At 43.5% G+C, this 16,977-nt stretch overlaps 1 protein-coding gene across 1 annotated transcript in view; it reads right to left on the reverse strand.

Moving 5' to 3' along the window:
• MARCHF1 (membrane associated ring-CH-type finger 1) overlaps window positions 1–16,977 on the reverse strand; it is a 711,901-nt gene that overhangs the window by 595,249 nt on the left and 99,675 nt on the right. The window contains exon 2 of the mRNA XM_075930152.1: window positions 3,095–3,242. The gene's annotated coding sequence lies outside the window, so the exon portion shown is untranslated. The remainder of the gene's footprint in view (window positions 1–3,094; window positions 3,243–16,977) is intronic.

The raw sequence follows: 16,977 nt of genomic DNA on the forward strand, positions 1-16,977 counted from the left end.
AGGCTGTCCGCTGCGAAGGAATCACGGATTCTAGCAGCTAAAATCTGAAGTGTAAGATATCATAGGAAAGGTTATGAGCTGTTGAAACCCATTGTTCTGTCAAACTATGTTTAGCATTAGTACGTATGAAGTTATGAGATGTTGTTCTATGGTTATTATTGATATGTGTTATAAGTTTGGGAGTCATTGCTAGTTCATCAGTAAAAAGGAAGTGGTCCACATCCAAATGAGCATTAAATGACCATCAATCAGCAGTGGAGTTGTAAACAAGAGATTTACAATTCTGCAAGAAAAATACCACAGCTCTCTCTGACTCAGCAAGACCCATCAGTCATGCCTGGACTAGTTTCTTTTCAGTGACATAGACTAGTATAAAATAAAGGACAATGGCATCATGAGGGCACCTTTCTCTACCCTCACTTATGATGGAAGCAACAAGAATGCTGGGAAGAGAAAGACTTGAACAAAAGAGACTGGTCCAAGGCTGAAAGGAAAAGTCTGCATATTAAGGAATATAATCTACTGGTAGCATCCAAAAGGGTGAGAAAAACTGCTTGAGTAAAATACTTATGAGTCTAATAAGGTTCAGTATTGAGAGTGCTTGATAACTATCTCTGCCCCTTTATGCCTACCACATATGATCACTTACAATCTATGTTTCTCTAGTTAATAAATCTTCTGTTTTGTATTTTACTTAAAACTGTGTTTTGATTGAAGTACTTCAGAAAGCACAGCCCTTTTTATAAAGGACAGTGTGTGTCCCCTCCATATCTAAGGATGGAGAGAGTGAGTAATGAACTTATAATGGTCAAGCTTCTGACCAGGATAAGACAGCACAGTTCTGGGGAGCTAGGCTAAGGGCTTGGGAGATAAGCTGATACCTTTGTATGTGATTCATGAATGCACAGTGGTACTCTAGTTCTAGATTGCTTCCTGGAGATCCCATCAAACATCTGTATTATATTCTTTAGTTTTGCCACACCAATGTTGCCTTGATTATTTCCCCAGTAATATAGCTGTACACCATGACTCCTGGCATTGCAGCAAACTGGAAATAACTACACTGACATTTAACAACAACTTTCATGTCAAATCACAGACACCCACACACAAAAAAAGCCTTTACAAATGTATTATAACACTAATGGCCACTCTACAGCATTAGTCTTAGCAGAAAAAACAGGGATTAAATGAGCATTGAGAAGAAATCAGCCTCTCAGCTGAGTCAGGGTAGAGGCACAGGTGTAACGTATGAGACTCAGACCCCCCTGGCTTACTAAGACATAGTATTGCAGTATCAAATGACTCTTCCCAGAAACCGACAGGAGCAGCTCTCATGACAATTTGATGTGGGACCACTTTAATTTTAACACTAGGTTGGCATCAAGTATTAGCATTCCAGAAATAGTCTGGTTATAAGAATGCACACTCTTAAGCACTTCTTTAATTGAACTGAGTGGCCTCCATTTCTATTATTTAGCACTTTGCAAGGCTGGACCTTTCTGCAACACACCCAGAAATCCTCAACCCCTTACCATTATAATGTTGCAATTAGCACTCTGATTATAAAATGTATTTGCAACATTTTTAAATGTTGAAAGATATTTTGTCAATGGAGAGCTGCAGAATCCAGTGCAAAGGCTACACAAGCCTGAAAAAAACTAGATTTTAACAGATGCACAGATTCTAGCTGTGGTAGTAAAGCAAAATCAGGTGAATTGAAGTCTTTTGGGACCAACACTATTTGATGTGTGGTCCACAGACTTTCACAATACAATAAAACAAACTAAAGCTAAGCAGATGTTTTCGTTCACCGACAACATTAACCTGCAACAGAAGAGTCTAAACTAAAACATCTTTAATTACAGATCTTCCTTGCCACTCTTATATTGAGTCGCATCTCAAATAGTTGCATTCACTTCAACAGGACTGTTCTTAAGGCAGGTCTACACTTGGAGCAGGGTGTGTGATTCCCAGCTTGAGGAGAAATATTTATGTAAGCTCTTATCAAACTAGCATACACACAGAAGTAGGGTAAACATGGTAATACAGGCAAGGGCTCAAGAGTATGTCTCTTTGGGTGTGTCTAAACTACAGGATTTTTTCAAAAAAAGTGGCCTTTTTTCAAAAAATACTTCCCTTGCATCTAGACTGCTGCTGCATTCTTTGAAAAGTAAATTGAAAGAACGTGGCAGTTTTTTCGACCACGGAAAACCTCGTTCTACGAGGAAGAACGCCTTTTTTTGAAAGTGCTCTTATAAAAAAAGGTGCTATGTAATGCAAACTGTGATTTTTCAAAACAGAGCATCCAGTCTGCCTGGATACTCTCTTGAGAAAAAGCAGCTTGCTTTTTCAAAAGTACTAGTTGTAGTCTAGATGCTCTTTTTCGAAAGAGGCTTTTTCGAAAATATCTTTCGAAAAAGCCTCTTTCAAAAGAGGCTTGCAGTCTAGACGTAGCCTTTGAGTTGGAAATCACACCACCAGCTCTATGGGTACGTAAAGTCTTATAATAAGGCCCAGTGGGAATGCAGATGGCAGACTTTTGCCCAGAATTCCTGTCCCGCGTTTCATGCTGGAAACAATTACAGCATTCATGTAAATATGTGCACAAACATGACACTGGTAAGATTCCTGCATTTGTGTGTTTAGGCCAGTGTTTCTTAAACTGTGTTCCGCAGCACACTGGTGTGCTGCGACACAGTCGGAGGAGTGCCGCAGATAACAGAGTTCAAAATGGCCACCCTTAAAGGGGCAAGTGACCTTTTATTTTTTATTAACAAAAATCCTTGGTGTTCCGCATAAAAAAATTTATTGTTTGGTGTTCCTCGGTCTTAAAAAGTTTAAGAAACACTGGTTTAGGGGCTGAATTCTGATCTCATTTACACGGGGGTAAATGCAAAGTGACTCCATTGATTTTAAAGAAATGTCTTCACATGCAATAGCATAACTGAGATAAAAATTCAGTCCTTTGATAGTTCACAAATATTTTTATGGGCTCACCCATTAGATCACAGGTTTAAAATGTTGCCTTGTGTATAAGTTTGAAGAAAGAGCAAACTATATTTTTCTTCCAATACTACTAGTATTAGATTACCTGAAGATAGAAAAAAAAATGTTCAACTCCATGAGCAGGGAAAGGCTGGCTTGAGAACTTGTGCAGAAATTGATGTCCAACAGTAGCATTTAGGCATTAGTGCAGTACAAATAACGAACACCATCTTCCTTGAGGATGTGAGTATATTCTGTAGGATGAAAAACAATGGCAATCATCACTGAAAGGAAAATGGAAAGATTCACTCATTCACGTTCACCCACAAAGTTGTCAGGATTTCACTACTAACCACTCACATTGTCGTAAAACTATCATCTTTATTTAAGTTACACTACCTCAGGGCAATATAATTACCCCCGAGTGATCATAATTTTGAAGTCAATATCAAATAGCAACTTAATCAAATGTATAATTAGGACAAAGCTATATGACAAAATTAACACCACCAAGTTCCACTATTGATATTAGTTGCCTTTGCAACATTCCCCATCCCAGTGAGCCAAATTGTAACTCACATGTAACCTCATCACATGGCTGCAAAGGGATGTAAAGACTCATAAGGCAATTACCACCCCCTGTGCATCTTCCTGGGACTTGCCTCGTTGTGGGAGAAAGAAACAGAGCTGGATATTCCCAACAACTGGGGAGGGAGAAGGCAAAGCCTTGAATCTGTCCTCAATACACTGACCCACAGAGCTAAGGCCTGAAGGGGGAAGTAAACCACATGTTACAAAAGGGTAAAATAATCTACTGTCCCCCAGATCATCATTGATCTTCCAAGATTGCAGCTATGTTTGGGGCAAAATTATATAGGAACACAAGCCTAAAACAGAGAAGCTTTGAAGTTATTGAACATGGCCCTCAGTCCTCATTCAGCCTGGAACAGAAACCTAAAACAGATCAGATGCATCTAAATACTTGTGATCAATAGTAGAGCTGGGCAAAAATATGGTATTTTCTGTGAAAACTGTCAGATAAATATTTTTTTTCCTAAAAAAAATCTAGCTGAAATTTTTAGCTTCTGTATGGAAAAATGAACAAATACATTGCACATCAGTTTCACATTGAAAAAAATAATGAGAGTATTTCAAAAGAAACAATCTGCAAAAATTTTCCTTTCCAGGTTAAATTATTTTGGGATGATTATTTCTCTCCCGCCCTGCTTCACTCCTAAGCTGTTTAATGCTTAAAAATAGAGACTTTTGCAAAAGCACATGAGTAAAGCATCAATTCCCATTAACAGAAATAGAAATCATATAGCCAAATTCCTTGCCTCAGAGTGACTAGAATCCGCACAATCTGTCCTATGAATAAGTGTATTCTGGAATGTGAAGAGCGATATAAAACAGCTATGCAATTAATGTTTTAAAACTAAGTTTTCTATTGCACATACACATAGTATTAATTTAATAGTTTTTCAAACCTATATTTCAAATTATGTTCCTATTAACCTCATAATGTTTCTCTGCTACAGAGATGTAATGCATCATAATGTCTCCTACGGAACTGCTGCAATGGATCATTTTGTCAGTGCTTTCCATTACTGATGCCTTTTTGGCACCTGCATTTTAGTCCATTCAGAAACATCAAGGTGATTTGAGGCTGTGTCTGGGAGAGCCAATCACTTCCTCAAAGCACTATGAAAGGGGCCTAAGGAAACAGATTGCTTTTGTGGGAAAGGGTATTTTCTTTTATTTTTCTCTTGAAAATACCCTTAATGAACTTCAAAAGTTAAAAAATGAACCGTGCACAAAATAACTTTAGTGTTGTGGCACATGCCCCCCAAAAGAGCTGCCATTCCTTGTTTAAAGGCATTTGTTTGCCACACTGTATTCTTAGGATATGCCCAACAAATGTAACATTGCACACCCTGGAGATACCCTCGAGGAACTGAGGCATAACAGCCATGTCAGTCCCAGATAGTAGAGACACGAGGTGGGTGAATTAATATCTTCTATTGGCCAAACTGCAGTTGGCGAGAGAGACAAGCTTTTGAGCTTATACAGCAGCATTCTTCAGGTCTGGGAAACTTACTCGGGGCCTGCCTTCCGGTACAGTGTGCGACAGGTGTACTGCTGACATGCTCTAATGAAGGTGCTACTATGCCACTAGGAAAGCTTCTCCCACCAGTGTACTTAATCCACCTCCCAAAGATATGGTAGCTATGTTGATGGGAGAAGCTCTCCTGTCAACACAGCACTGTCAACATGGGGGAAAGGGCTTAGGTTTGTATAACTCCACAGATCAGGGTGTGGATTTTTCGCATCCCTGAGCAACACAATTATATCAATATAGGTCTGGAGCATAGTCTTGGCCTCAGAGTGTAATAGTGAAACACAAGATGGAGCAGAATGTTTAGCGTAAGTAATCAATATATATTTTAAAGGACTATTCAAGGTGCATTGTTCCTTTGAAATGTGTTAACTACTTAAGCTAAGTTTTCTGGACCCTAGGTTGAGCTCAAAAGTTTCTCTCTCACCAATTGTAGTTGGTCCAACAGGAGATATTCTCTGACCCACCAAAGTAACTATACCTGGCCCAGAAAAGGCAGTGCACAAATTACCAGATCTTCTAGAATTATATTGGATTTGAACTATGAATACTTAACATCCTAAGCAAAGAGTTTACCACTACATTCATAAGCTCTGTCAGAAGGAGAACTGATGCTGGTTCAGTTATCATCAGAGCCATCAGTGTAGCTGTGAAAAACTACAGCCCCTCACCAATCTCCAAGCCAGCCAGTCCCACCACAAAAGACTTTTAAAAAAAATATGCTTGATTTAGTTCAAGCTATTCCACAAACACGTATGACCTGTAGGCTAAAGTTAAGCATGAGTCATTTTTTTTAAAATATTTGAAAGCATCGCTCATAGTAGCATTTAAGTACTAGTTCAAATCAAATTGATTGTTGTACATTAGAAAGGGTGAAAACTATGAGTTACAGTGGAATGACTCCTGCAAATAAGATTATACTGGAAAAGAGAACTTCTAAATCCAGTTATGTCTACAAAGCATGGGATTGTTTTATTTTCAAATTCTCCTAGATAAGGTTTATGTGCTAGTTTTAGTTTAAAAAAGAAAACAGATTTGCCATTGATTGATAAGAACTTAATTTGGTTCCTTTACCACAGGCACGGGGAACCTTTTTTGGTTCAGGGGCTGCTGACTCACAGAAAAATCAGTCGGGGCCACACACAAGTCTGAATAAAAAAGCCATCCCTGACAGAAAATAAGAAAGACACTCCACTCTTTCCCCTCACCCACCAAAACCTAGGGGGCCCAGCCTAGTACATTTTGTATCATCCAGCTCCGCAGTAGGGTAGCAGGGGAATGGAGTGCCTGCGTAGGCTCCCCAATGCTTGGGAAGGGGCCCTGAGCCTCGGTGGCAGAATTCAGGCAAGCCAGGGGTTGCATCCGGCCCCCAAGCCTGAGTTTCCCCAACCCTGCTTTACCAAAAAGGTAACATGGCCCAGATGAATTAAAATATCTAGAAATCTTCATTGCTTGCCACATGATAGGGATTTGCAATAAACAAAATTATTAAAATGCAGAAAGGAATTATATAATTAATTAGGAGGCACATAGTAATTTGCCTTGTAAATTGTGTCACAGTGAGAACAAGTTGCAGTTTTAATTAGAGCTGAATTAAATACTGCAGTGCTAAATACAGTGTTAAATATCCCAGAATAATAAAGGTTTGGTAAACGTTTTTGGACAGTTTCACTGCTTGGTTCCCTGACCTAAATTATTCCCACCGTGGAGAAGTAAGCAATCCTAGGACTAGGTTCGGTCACCCTTGAAATATGGCATAGCTCAACATCAGTAGGGGCAGCAGAATCTGCCCTCAGAAATAAATTACAATGGGTAGAATTTCCACATCTTTGGTATATTTTTGGCCCAACCAATTGTGGCAAAACTTGTAGTAAGATGAGAGCCTGAAACATAAGCCCAGGTATCACAGGCCTGGCATGAGGAACAATAGTCAAGTCTTGGCTCAGATCAAACAAAGTCAAGTTGTGAGCAGGAAGCAAGCTTAGTTGCTGAGATTAAGCAGAAATAAGATTGAGGGTATCAAACATTAGAGGGTGTCAGGTACAGATTGTAAGAATATTTCAGGGGGATGGTAACAGAACACTTCATTGAAAGACATCTTGGTATCAACTTTCTCCCCAGCATACCCACCAAGATTCATGACCAGGTCTAAACTGACAGCATGACAAATGGTGATCAGACCCCTCTTGTCCGAGGTAAGGGGAGGTAACTAAGCAACAGGAGGTGGAAACCTGATACATCAGGAGTGAGGTGTAACTTGTTTGTTCCTGTGTACAAAAGTGAACCCCAAAGAGCTGTCTTTGTCTGTCTGAGGGGCCAATAGTGCAATCCATACTATTGATTGAATTGGTTCATTGTCAGGGGTACATATGCATAGTGGCTTAGCAGCAAGTCTGTCTGCTGACAACTATTACTGTTCTTCGTTTGACAATAAACCTGGCCTGCTCCCTTCAATTCTTATCTGATTTTGTGGTCTTGAGGGCTCTCTCAGAGTCTTCCATGTTAACCATACACAATTAGTCAACACGATAGACAGGGGAGCACACACACGCACATAGCCAAAAGGTTATATCATTGACGGAGCAAAAGACCTGTTAGAACGTCACACTAGTGAATCCTGAGAAGTACAAGGTTGTGACTTACTTGAAGTCATGCAGGAAGTCTGCAACAAAGCCAGGGTCTGACTCTAAATCTCCTGATTACTAGTCCTGTGCCATCACCACACAATCTTCACTCCCAAATGTGCAATATACTAGTGCCTGGAGACATCAAACAATCTTGAGACTCCATTGTACTAAGCACCATCAGGATGCCTGGATCTAAAACCCAGCACTGCAGAACCTCAAGTGACTGTCACTTCCACGTTGCCACTGGCGAGCCAGGTGAAGCAGTGTCCAACATTTACTGAAGGGTTAACCACCACACGAAGTATCACCTAATGTGCCCAGTGTGACAGAATACTGCAGCCACTTGATTGGTCCAAACCAACTATTTAAACCAGGAGCTTGCCCCAAGCACTGGAACAATTTGTAACGTGGAGATGCTCAGAGCCATTGAACTGGACTGTAAACCCTGTATACATAGGAAACGATAGGCACTGACTCCGTGGGTGCTCCAACACTGGAGCACCCACAGGGAAAAATTAGTGGGATATGAAGCATCCACTGGCCCCAAGCTCCCCCTCTGTCTTCTTCCCCTCCTGCGCTTCTCATGTGCTGGCACCCCTCTGACTGACTTTTCCCCCTCCCTCTAAGCACTTCCAGAGCACTGCAAACAGCTGATTCACAGCAATCAGGAATCTCCAGGAGAGAGGAGAGAGTAGGAGCAGCAGGGACAGGCATGCTCAGAGGAGGAAGTGGGGCAGGGGCTCAGAGGTGGGAGTGGAGTGGGGCATGGCCTGGGACACACCCTGTCTGGAGGGGAAGTCAACACCTTTGGTGGAAACTATTTCAAGCTGCGGGCGTGGTAGCACCCCTAGTTTCAGTACCTATGGCTCTCTGAGCAATAAGACAGACACTCGCTTACTACTGCTTGCTGCAGATTCCATCTTGCTCTGAACTCCTGCCTTTGACCATGGCCCAGCATGACCTTGTCTCCTGACTCAGCTTCATAATTAATCCTGATTCCTGCTTTTGACCCCAGAGCAACAGACATTACTGGCCTAGCCACCTACACTCCAGCCTTTACAGGGACTGTACGAACACTGAATATGAGATGATTCCCTTCTCCAAATAAATTATATTGACTTTAGATAAGATGTATTAAATGGGTGTGACTTTAAGGCCATAAACATCCATTAGGATCATCTACTCTCATTTCTTGCACACTGGAAGCCAGAGAACCTCACCTACCCAATCTGGAAATAGACCTATAAGCTCTGGCTGAGTTACTCAAGTCCTCAAGTAATGACTTAAAGATGTCAAATTACAGTGAACCCATCAGTTACTCTAGTTCAAACCAGCAAGTGACCTGTGCCCGCTCTGCAGAGGAAGGTGGACTATTCTAGGATCTTTGCCAGTCTGATCTAGGAGAAAGGTGCTTCCTAGTCCCAAATATAGTAATCAGTTAAACCTTGAACATGTAGGCAAGACCCGCCAGCCACACACCTGAGAAAGAATTCAATGTAGTTCCTCTGTACCCACAACTTTCCCTAGACATTTTGGTGCCCTATGCAGCCCCCCTTTGGGTGTGCACACTCAGGGCAATGGGGGAAGGAGCAGTAGGGGGCAGGATCAGAGCAAGAGAAGCAACTCACTTCATTCCCCTGGCTCTAAGCCGCGTTGTTGCAGGTTGGCCACTGGCCATTGTTGGCATGTTCATCATGCTATCACCTCCATAAATATATCAAACTCAGTCTTGAAACCAGTTAGGTTTTTTATTTGCCTCCACTACTCTCCTTGTGAAGCTGTTCCAAAATTTCACTCCTCTGATGGTTAGAAACCTTTGTGTAATATCAATGTTATATTATTAGGAGACTTTCAGTCCTATTTATTTTTTAAACAAATATTAATATTTCTTTATTATAGAAGTAAACATACTAGCCTTTCTCAATGGCAGTTTTCCATAGGTGACATGGTAGGAATTGATTTTGAAAGTATTTAAATGTAAGGAGAATGCCCTTCTCTATACAATCATTCATTGAATAAAAGGTGGCATAAAAAGGTGCATGTAAGGAAAGTGGGCAAATAGGTGACAGAGACTGTCATTACTGGCAGAGCAGAGGACAGTGGGATGCAAAGACATGGTAAGACACAAAAGTGACTAAGAAGGAAGGAACGGTGAGGGGCCTTAAAGCTGCAACAACTATCTGTAATATCAGATATTCCTTGCATATGTTAATGCATCACAGTGTTGCTAAAACTAAGAAAGTTGTTGATTAATCTCCAAACAACAAGGGATGTGACAGCCTCCTAGGAAAACATATTAATATACATGAAAAGCAGAATCTAGAGCTAGTTATTTACACTTCATTAGTCAAAAAAGCAGATATTTTTACATCTGATTGGATTTTTAATATTTTCCTCCCCTTCTTGAATTCAGACATGAATACCATAATATGGACATAAAAATTGCATAGTCAAGATAAACAACATTCTGTTCAATCAGAGAGAGGAAAAGAAATGCGGTTGCATAAAATAACACATTAAAGCGCACATACACATGCACGTGCACGAACACACAAACAGTCCTGGGCACAGCCCATGCTGGAGCTCAGCACTCCAGCCCCACAGAGGATGCCTAACTTCAAGCTTACCACCATGGTGGGATAAACTAGTGCACACAGTTCCACCCCTGTGGCCTAGATAAAATTGAACTAGGGGCTAAATCCAGCCCACAGGCTGTAGATTCCCCTCCCCTGGTTTAAGGAATAGACCTACTTTTTTATGAAAAAAAAAATCTTAACTGTCAAGCAATTAAAAAAATTAATTGCAATTAATCACGCAATTAATCATGTGCACTGCCCCTTTGAAACACTGGGGTGGCGTTTCAAAGGGGCAGCGCTGCAGAAGCCTGGGATCAGCTGGAGTCCCCTTTGAAGTGCTGTCGCAGTGCTTCAAAGGGACAGTGCAAGGCGGAGCCTGGCATCAGCTGGGCACTCCAGCTGATCTCCGGCTCCGCCTTGCACTGCTCCTTTGAAGCGTCGCTCCGGTGCTTCAAAAGGGCTGTGCTCCCCAGAGTCTGGGGTCAGCTGGGGATTCCGGCTGATCCCAGGCTCTTAATGTACTGCTCCTTTGAAGCGCCGCTTCAAAGGGGCAGCGCAGCACTAACGCTTGTGATTAACATGTTAAAACAGTTAACACATTAATCCCGCCCTACGTTAATCGCAGGCGTTAACACACATCAATTGACATCCTAATCTTAACATTTCTCAACTCTTCCCATAAAATACTGTGATGGGGCAGAGGCGCCCCGCACTCTGATCCCCCTGGAAGTTGCCTTCGTGGCGACCCAGGGGTCGGAGCGAGAAGCCCCAGCACCAGCCGCACTACGAGTGGCGGCGTGCGGGCAGGAGCCGGAGGCACCAGGGACAAACTGGGCGGCCCCAGCGCAGGGCGAGCGGAGATGTGCCGGGTGCTCCCAGGCCGCGGAGGCGGCAACGCGCCTGCACCAGCCGAGACCACGCCTGACGTCACGTGGGGGGCGGCACCAGATGGCGGGTGCACTGCCCCGCCGGAAGTAGACCCGCGTACAGGGGGCAGAGCTCCCCCACCCCCCGGCCACAAGCGGCGCGGAGATTTAAAAGGCCGGACGTGGCTGCCTGATGGGGAGGTGGACCCAAACTGCAGAGGTAAGCCCCCGCATCGGCGAGACAGAGCGGCAGGGAGAGGAAGCAGCCCAGGGCAGGCGAAGGGAGCCTGAGGGCTGGCGCATTACGGCAGACGCCCCGCCAGCCAGACCGGACGCCGTAAGCGTTCTGAGTCCTTAGGGCCCTGGGCTGGGGTCCGTGAGAGTGGGCAGGCCCGGACCCCCTTCTCCCTGCTACGGGAAGCCCGGAGACCCCTGGTGTAAAAGGGGCCCCCTGGGCCAAGAAGATAGTTGACTGCAGACGCCAGACAGTGAACCTCTGGGTGAGGGGAGCACGAGACTCAGGCGGAGAGCACGGGGTGCCGGGGGGCACCCCGATAGACTCCTTTACAATACCAAACTACAACACCTGTATAATTTTCCTCCATACTCCTGTCTCCCTCCCCCACCCAACAGATCGGCCAACTGACACAGTAAGCAGAGGAAGCAGTGATGAAGTGGTGAAACTGCTGAATTTTCCATGCTACTTCTTTGAAGTATGTATGCACAAACATATGTAGACCAATTCTGGAGCCACATCCTGTGGTTATTTGATGTTCTGACCTTTTTATTTATTTTTTTAAAATGCATGTCAGGGAAATGAGACTGTAGTTATTGAAAATAAACCACGCACAAGGCAAGAAAAAACAGTGGGGAAGTTATACTCTCTTGCATATATATATATATATATATATATATATATATATATATATATATACACTTTAAATTGGCTTTCATAGCAGTCACAAATGTATTTCTGAGGGCTCAGTTTAATAGTGTTTGCCAGAGATTGTTGTATTAGTCAGGGAATACCGGTGTGGTGTCCTGAGAGGTCTTCTGATGTTAAACTTTCAGCTGCGTGTGTCTGTGCTCCCCTATCTACTGTGTTAGCCATGTACAATTAGCCAACAAAACAGAATCCAAGAGACCCCCCAAAAGCCACTTCGCATATATACCCTCTGACAATGGACCAATCAATCAATAGCATGGATTTCACTATTGCTCCCTCAGAAAGACAAAGACAGCTCTTTGGGATTCATTTTGTACACAAGTACAAACAAGTTACATCTCCCTCCCGACGTATTAGGTTTCCACCTCCTGTTGCTTAGTTACTTCCCCTTACCTCGTACAAGAGGGGTTTGATCACCATCTATCATGCTGTCAGTTTAGACCTGGTCATGAATCTGGGTGGGTATGCTGGGGAGGAGGTTGGTACCAGGATATCTCTCAATGAAGTGTTCTGTTACCATCCCCCTGAAATAGTCTTTCAATCTGTATCTGACACTCTCTAATGTTTGATACCCTCAACCTTATTTCTGCTTAATCTTATTAACTAAATTTGCTTCCTACACAACTTGATTTTGTTTGATCCGAGCCAAGTCTTAACTATTGCTCCTAGGCTACAGGCCTCACATCAGGCCTGTGATACTTGGCCTTATGTTTCAAGAAGAATCGGCCCAAGGTACGGGGCCAACCAGGCTACTACCCAGGGCGCCCCATTATAGAGGGTGCCGTGTGGGGCTCCCGGCCAGGCGGGGATGGCACCGCGCATGCTCCATGCGCCCGGGGTTGGAGCCACGCATGCACCGCATGATCAGGGGTGGGGCCATGCATGTGCCACACACCTGGAGCAGGGCTGCACATACGGTGGGCCCCTGGGAGTGGAGCCATGCATGCGACGCATTCCCAGGGGTGGCGCCGCGCTCCCAGGCAGCACGAATGGCTCGGGCCAGCCCTGGTTTCAGGCCCTCATCTTAATACAAACCACATTGTGCCTATCTGTAAAATTAAGATAGTTTATTTGAAACTGGGTCCTAGTTTTCTCCAAAAGTTCATGAACTCCAGCAAGCCTTTTACCATGCCTGGACCAAGATTTGATTTTGGAACCAGACCTGGAACCAGGTGATTTTCTTGTGGTTTAGGATTTCATTGCAAACATTATGCATAGCTCTACAGTGCTTTGAGCATAAGGTCAGGGTATTTAGGTTTCTGTGATTTAGCATGGACCCTTAAACTCTCTGGCTGTGTCTAGACTGCATCCCTTTTCCATAAAAGGGATGCAAATTAGACACATTGCAATTGCAAATGAAGCGGGGGGATTTAAATCCCCCCTGCTTCATTTGCATAAACATGGCTGCCACTTTTTTTCAGCTCGGGGCTTTGCCGGAAAAAAGCGCCAGTCTAGATGGGGATCTTTCGGAAAATAAACCCTTTTCTGAAAGATCTCTTATTCCTCTTAAAAAAGGAATAAGGGATCTTTTGGAAAAGGCTTTATTTTCCGAAAGATCCCCGTCTAGACTGGCGCTTTTTTCCGGCAAAGACCAGAGCCGGAAAAAAGCGGCAGCCATGTTTATGCAAATGAAGCAGGGGGGATTTAAATCCCCACTTCATTTGCAATTGCAATGTGTCTAATTTGCATCCCTTTTACGGAAAAGGGATGCAGTCTAGACACAGCCTCTAAGTTTAATGAGCTCAGTTCCCTCTAAGCTGCGTGGCTGAGTGACCGCGCATCTATTTTCTGAGTCCCCCTCAGTGGTTCAAAGCTCCCATGCAGGAAGGGAGCTCAGCTGACCGGAAGGAGGGTGGGGCATCTGGGCATCCTTAAGCAGCAGATAAATGGAGCTGTTGCGCTGAACTTAAGAGATCCCAGAGCAGATAAGCAGGTGAGATAAGCAGAGAATGAGTGGCTGGAGGGAGGGAGGAAGGGAGTGAGTAATTAATTAATTGGCTTGGGGGGGGCAAAGTCAGAGGGGAGTTTGGAGAGTCCTGTCTGCCAGAGGAGAGAGAGAGAGACACAGAGAGAAAGAGACAGAGGTAGAAACCCAGTGGTCTCTTCAACCCTCCTGGGCTGGGAAGGGGGAGGTAAGAGGCTGACTGCATAGAGGTGAAGGGAAATGGAGTGAGTGGGTACTGGCTTTTGTGCAGGGAGGTGGAGGCAGGGGGTAGTTTGTTTGGGGTGTCCTGACTCACTTGCTGCAGTCCTCTCTTTCTGGGTTGGAGGGTGGGGAGGGAGAGAGCAGGCTGCATGGGGGTTATGTGTGCCAGGAGGACATTTGCATGGTAACTTTTCAAAAAAAGTTTACATGGGTGTTAATGGCTTAAGATAAGAAAGAAAAAGATTCTTTTAACAGATTTTGTGGAGTGTTGCAGATATCTAAAACTCTGAACTTAATAACTTTTTTAAACTCTGAGTTACTAATTAATACATGATAAATGATATTGCATTAAAGCCAGATCTTTGCTATGTTGTGGAGTTCTGGCTCTTATGAGACAGAAGTAGCAAGTACTAGATGTGATGCTAGTTATGTAGGATGAAACCTTATTTGCAAGCTCTTAGAAACATGCACCTGTTTACAAACCCTGAGACCATGTGTTATGAGGCTTCTACTGTTCCTCGAGTGGAAGAAGGCTAATTCTATACCTTTGTATAACACCTTTGTTGTCACTAAGGGCACCTCACAGCAACTAGACACGTGTCTTGTTTTAATATATTTTCTTCCACACACATGGACTGCTTAAAATTATATATATATATATATATATATATATAATGTGTATGTGTGTTTTGTTTATATTGGTGGTGCACGGCCACCTCAATACTGGTGCTGCTCTTAAGAAATTTCAACCTGTTCAAATGAAAATTCAACCCTGCCAAGGATGGAAAATGTTGCAGAGTTACCATCAAAGGTTACTGATCATGGGCGAATGATGTGAATTTAACAGTGAACAACAGAAGCAATTAAACAGATTATCTCACATTTTGAGACGTGATCATTATTCCCTATGACAGGCCTGGGCAAAATACGGCCCGTGGGCTGAATCCGGCCTGCCAAGCCACCGGATTCAGACTGCAGAGGCAGCAGGGAGACCCAGCCAGGCTCCCCAGCTTGCCCCACATGCTGAGCAGAAAGGCGGCTGGCAGGGCTCCATTTCTGTTTTGAAACTGGAGGGGAGGGGGAAAAATTTAGAAGCCGCCCTGCCCCCAGCACTTTCCCATTAGCCAGTTTCTGGCAGAAACCAGCCAATGGGAGCTGCTTGTTGGAATATCACTCCCTCGCTCCTGAGCTCAGTTATTCATAATGCAAATAATGCAAGCAAGCAGGCAGGCTGGGAAACATTTTAATCTCTGCAGGCAGGCAGGCAGGCAGGCTAGTTTGGCAGCTAGCAAGTAAATCTCTTGGCCCCAGCCTGCTTCTGGCACCCCTGTCCTTTCCTGCCGCAACTATCTGCTCCCCCCCTTCAACATACCCAAGCCCTCTGTCCCCCTCTTAAACCCATATCCCCTCCAAGATCTGGCACCCCAATCTCCTGCTCCAGATCACAATCCCCTCCTACCTTAGGTCACATCTCTAACCCCTGCACTCCAGTCCCTGCCCTAGGTCACAACGGCCTGCTTCATCCCAACTCCCTCCCAGACTCTAGTCTCCCTCCTGCATCCCAATCCCTTACCCCAACCTCCATCCCAGACTCCACATCTCCTCCTCCATTAATATCATGGAAGAGTGCGGCCTTCGATCACTTTTCAAAATCTTGGTGTGGCCCCCTGCAAAAATTATTGCCTACCCCTGCCCTATGAGTTATGAAATCTTTGTCAAGAATATCATCATGAAGAATTTTCCACGTAAGTATTCCTGGGGCTACTGCTTTGACAATATCTCTTGTGAAGTCAGAAAAAATGTTGAATCTTTTGTATGTTCTCAAACCATGACATTCCTGGAGGTTCATATTGAGCTTTATCCACTCCCAGACAAAAAGAGAATCAATTCTAGGCTTTAGCTCTGCCGACAAATCACCAGAGAACTTAGACAAATGGTGGCTATACATTAGGAGTAAATGTGATAATGGTTCATGGACTCAAAATGAGGATAGAGAGAATTTCCCCCTTCCCTCGCATGATTGCAGAATGTAGAATACTGCCTTTCAAAGAGAAATGACACCAATCAGAACTTCTCATACTCCCAAATAGAACAAACAGACAAGTATAGTACATAGGGGTTTGCAGATTCGCAGTTTCCAAGAACCGTGCACAAGAAAATGGTTGGATGAAGAAAACCAATACATGGCAAATCTGCAAACCCTCTATGTACTATACTTGTCTGTTTGTTCTATTTGGGATATTTCCCAAACAACGTGGTAAAGTATTTCACAGCTGCCTATCTGCTTTACTGGACTGTTTAACCTTGCACATTGTCAGAGAAATTAAACCAAATTAAGGCCTAAGTGAATCTTTCCCCCACACTGCACTCCATCCCCCCTGCTAGTTCATAGGCTCGACCACAGTCAAGAATTAAACCTCTTAGAATGTACACTTTAAATATTCAAACTGATATTATTTAGGTTTCCATGGGCAGTTTGTGATTTTTATATTTAAACTAAAATGAAAACTAGCAAGTAAAATAAGGATTATGTTGATACAAAATCGAATGCAGTACCCCAGTTTTACATTATTCCCATTTAAAGCAAAACTAGTCAGGATTTTATTGAATCCCTTAAGAGTTCTTCCAAGAATTAGCTGTAAAACATGTTCTATCCATGCATCTCCAGGTATTTTAAAGAACTTTGTAACTCCTTTCATCAGACAAGCTCAG

This window comes from Pelodiscus sinensis, chromosome 5 (genome assembly GCF_049634645.1).
Source record: "Pelodiscus sinensis isolate JC-2024 chromosome 5, ASM4963464v1, whole genome shotgun sequence".
NCBI classification, from domain to species: Eukaryota; Metazoa; Chordata; order Testudines; family Trionychidae; genus Pelodiscus; species Pelodiscus sinensis.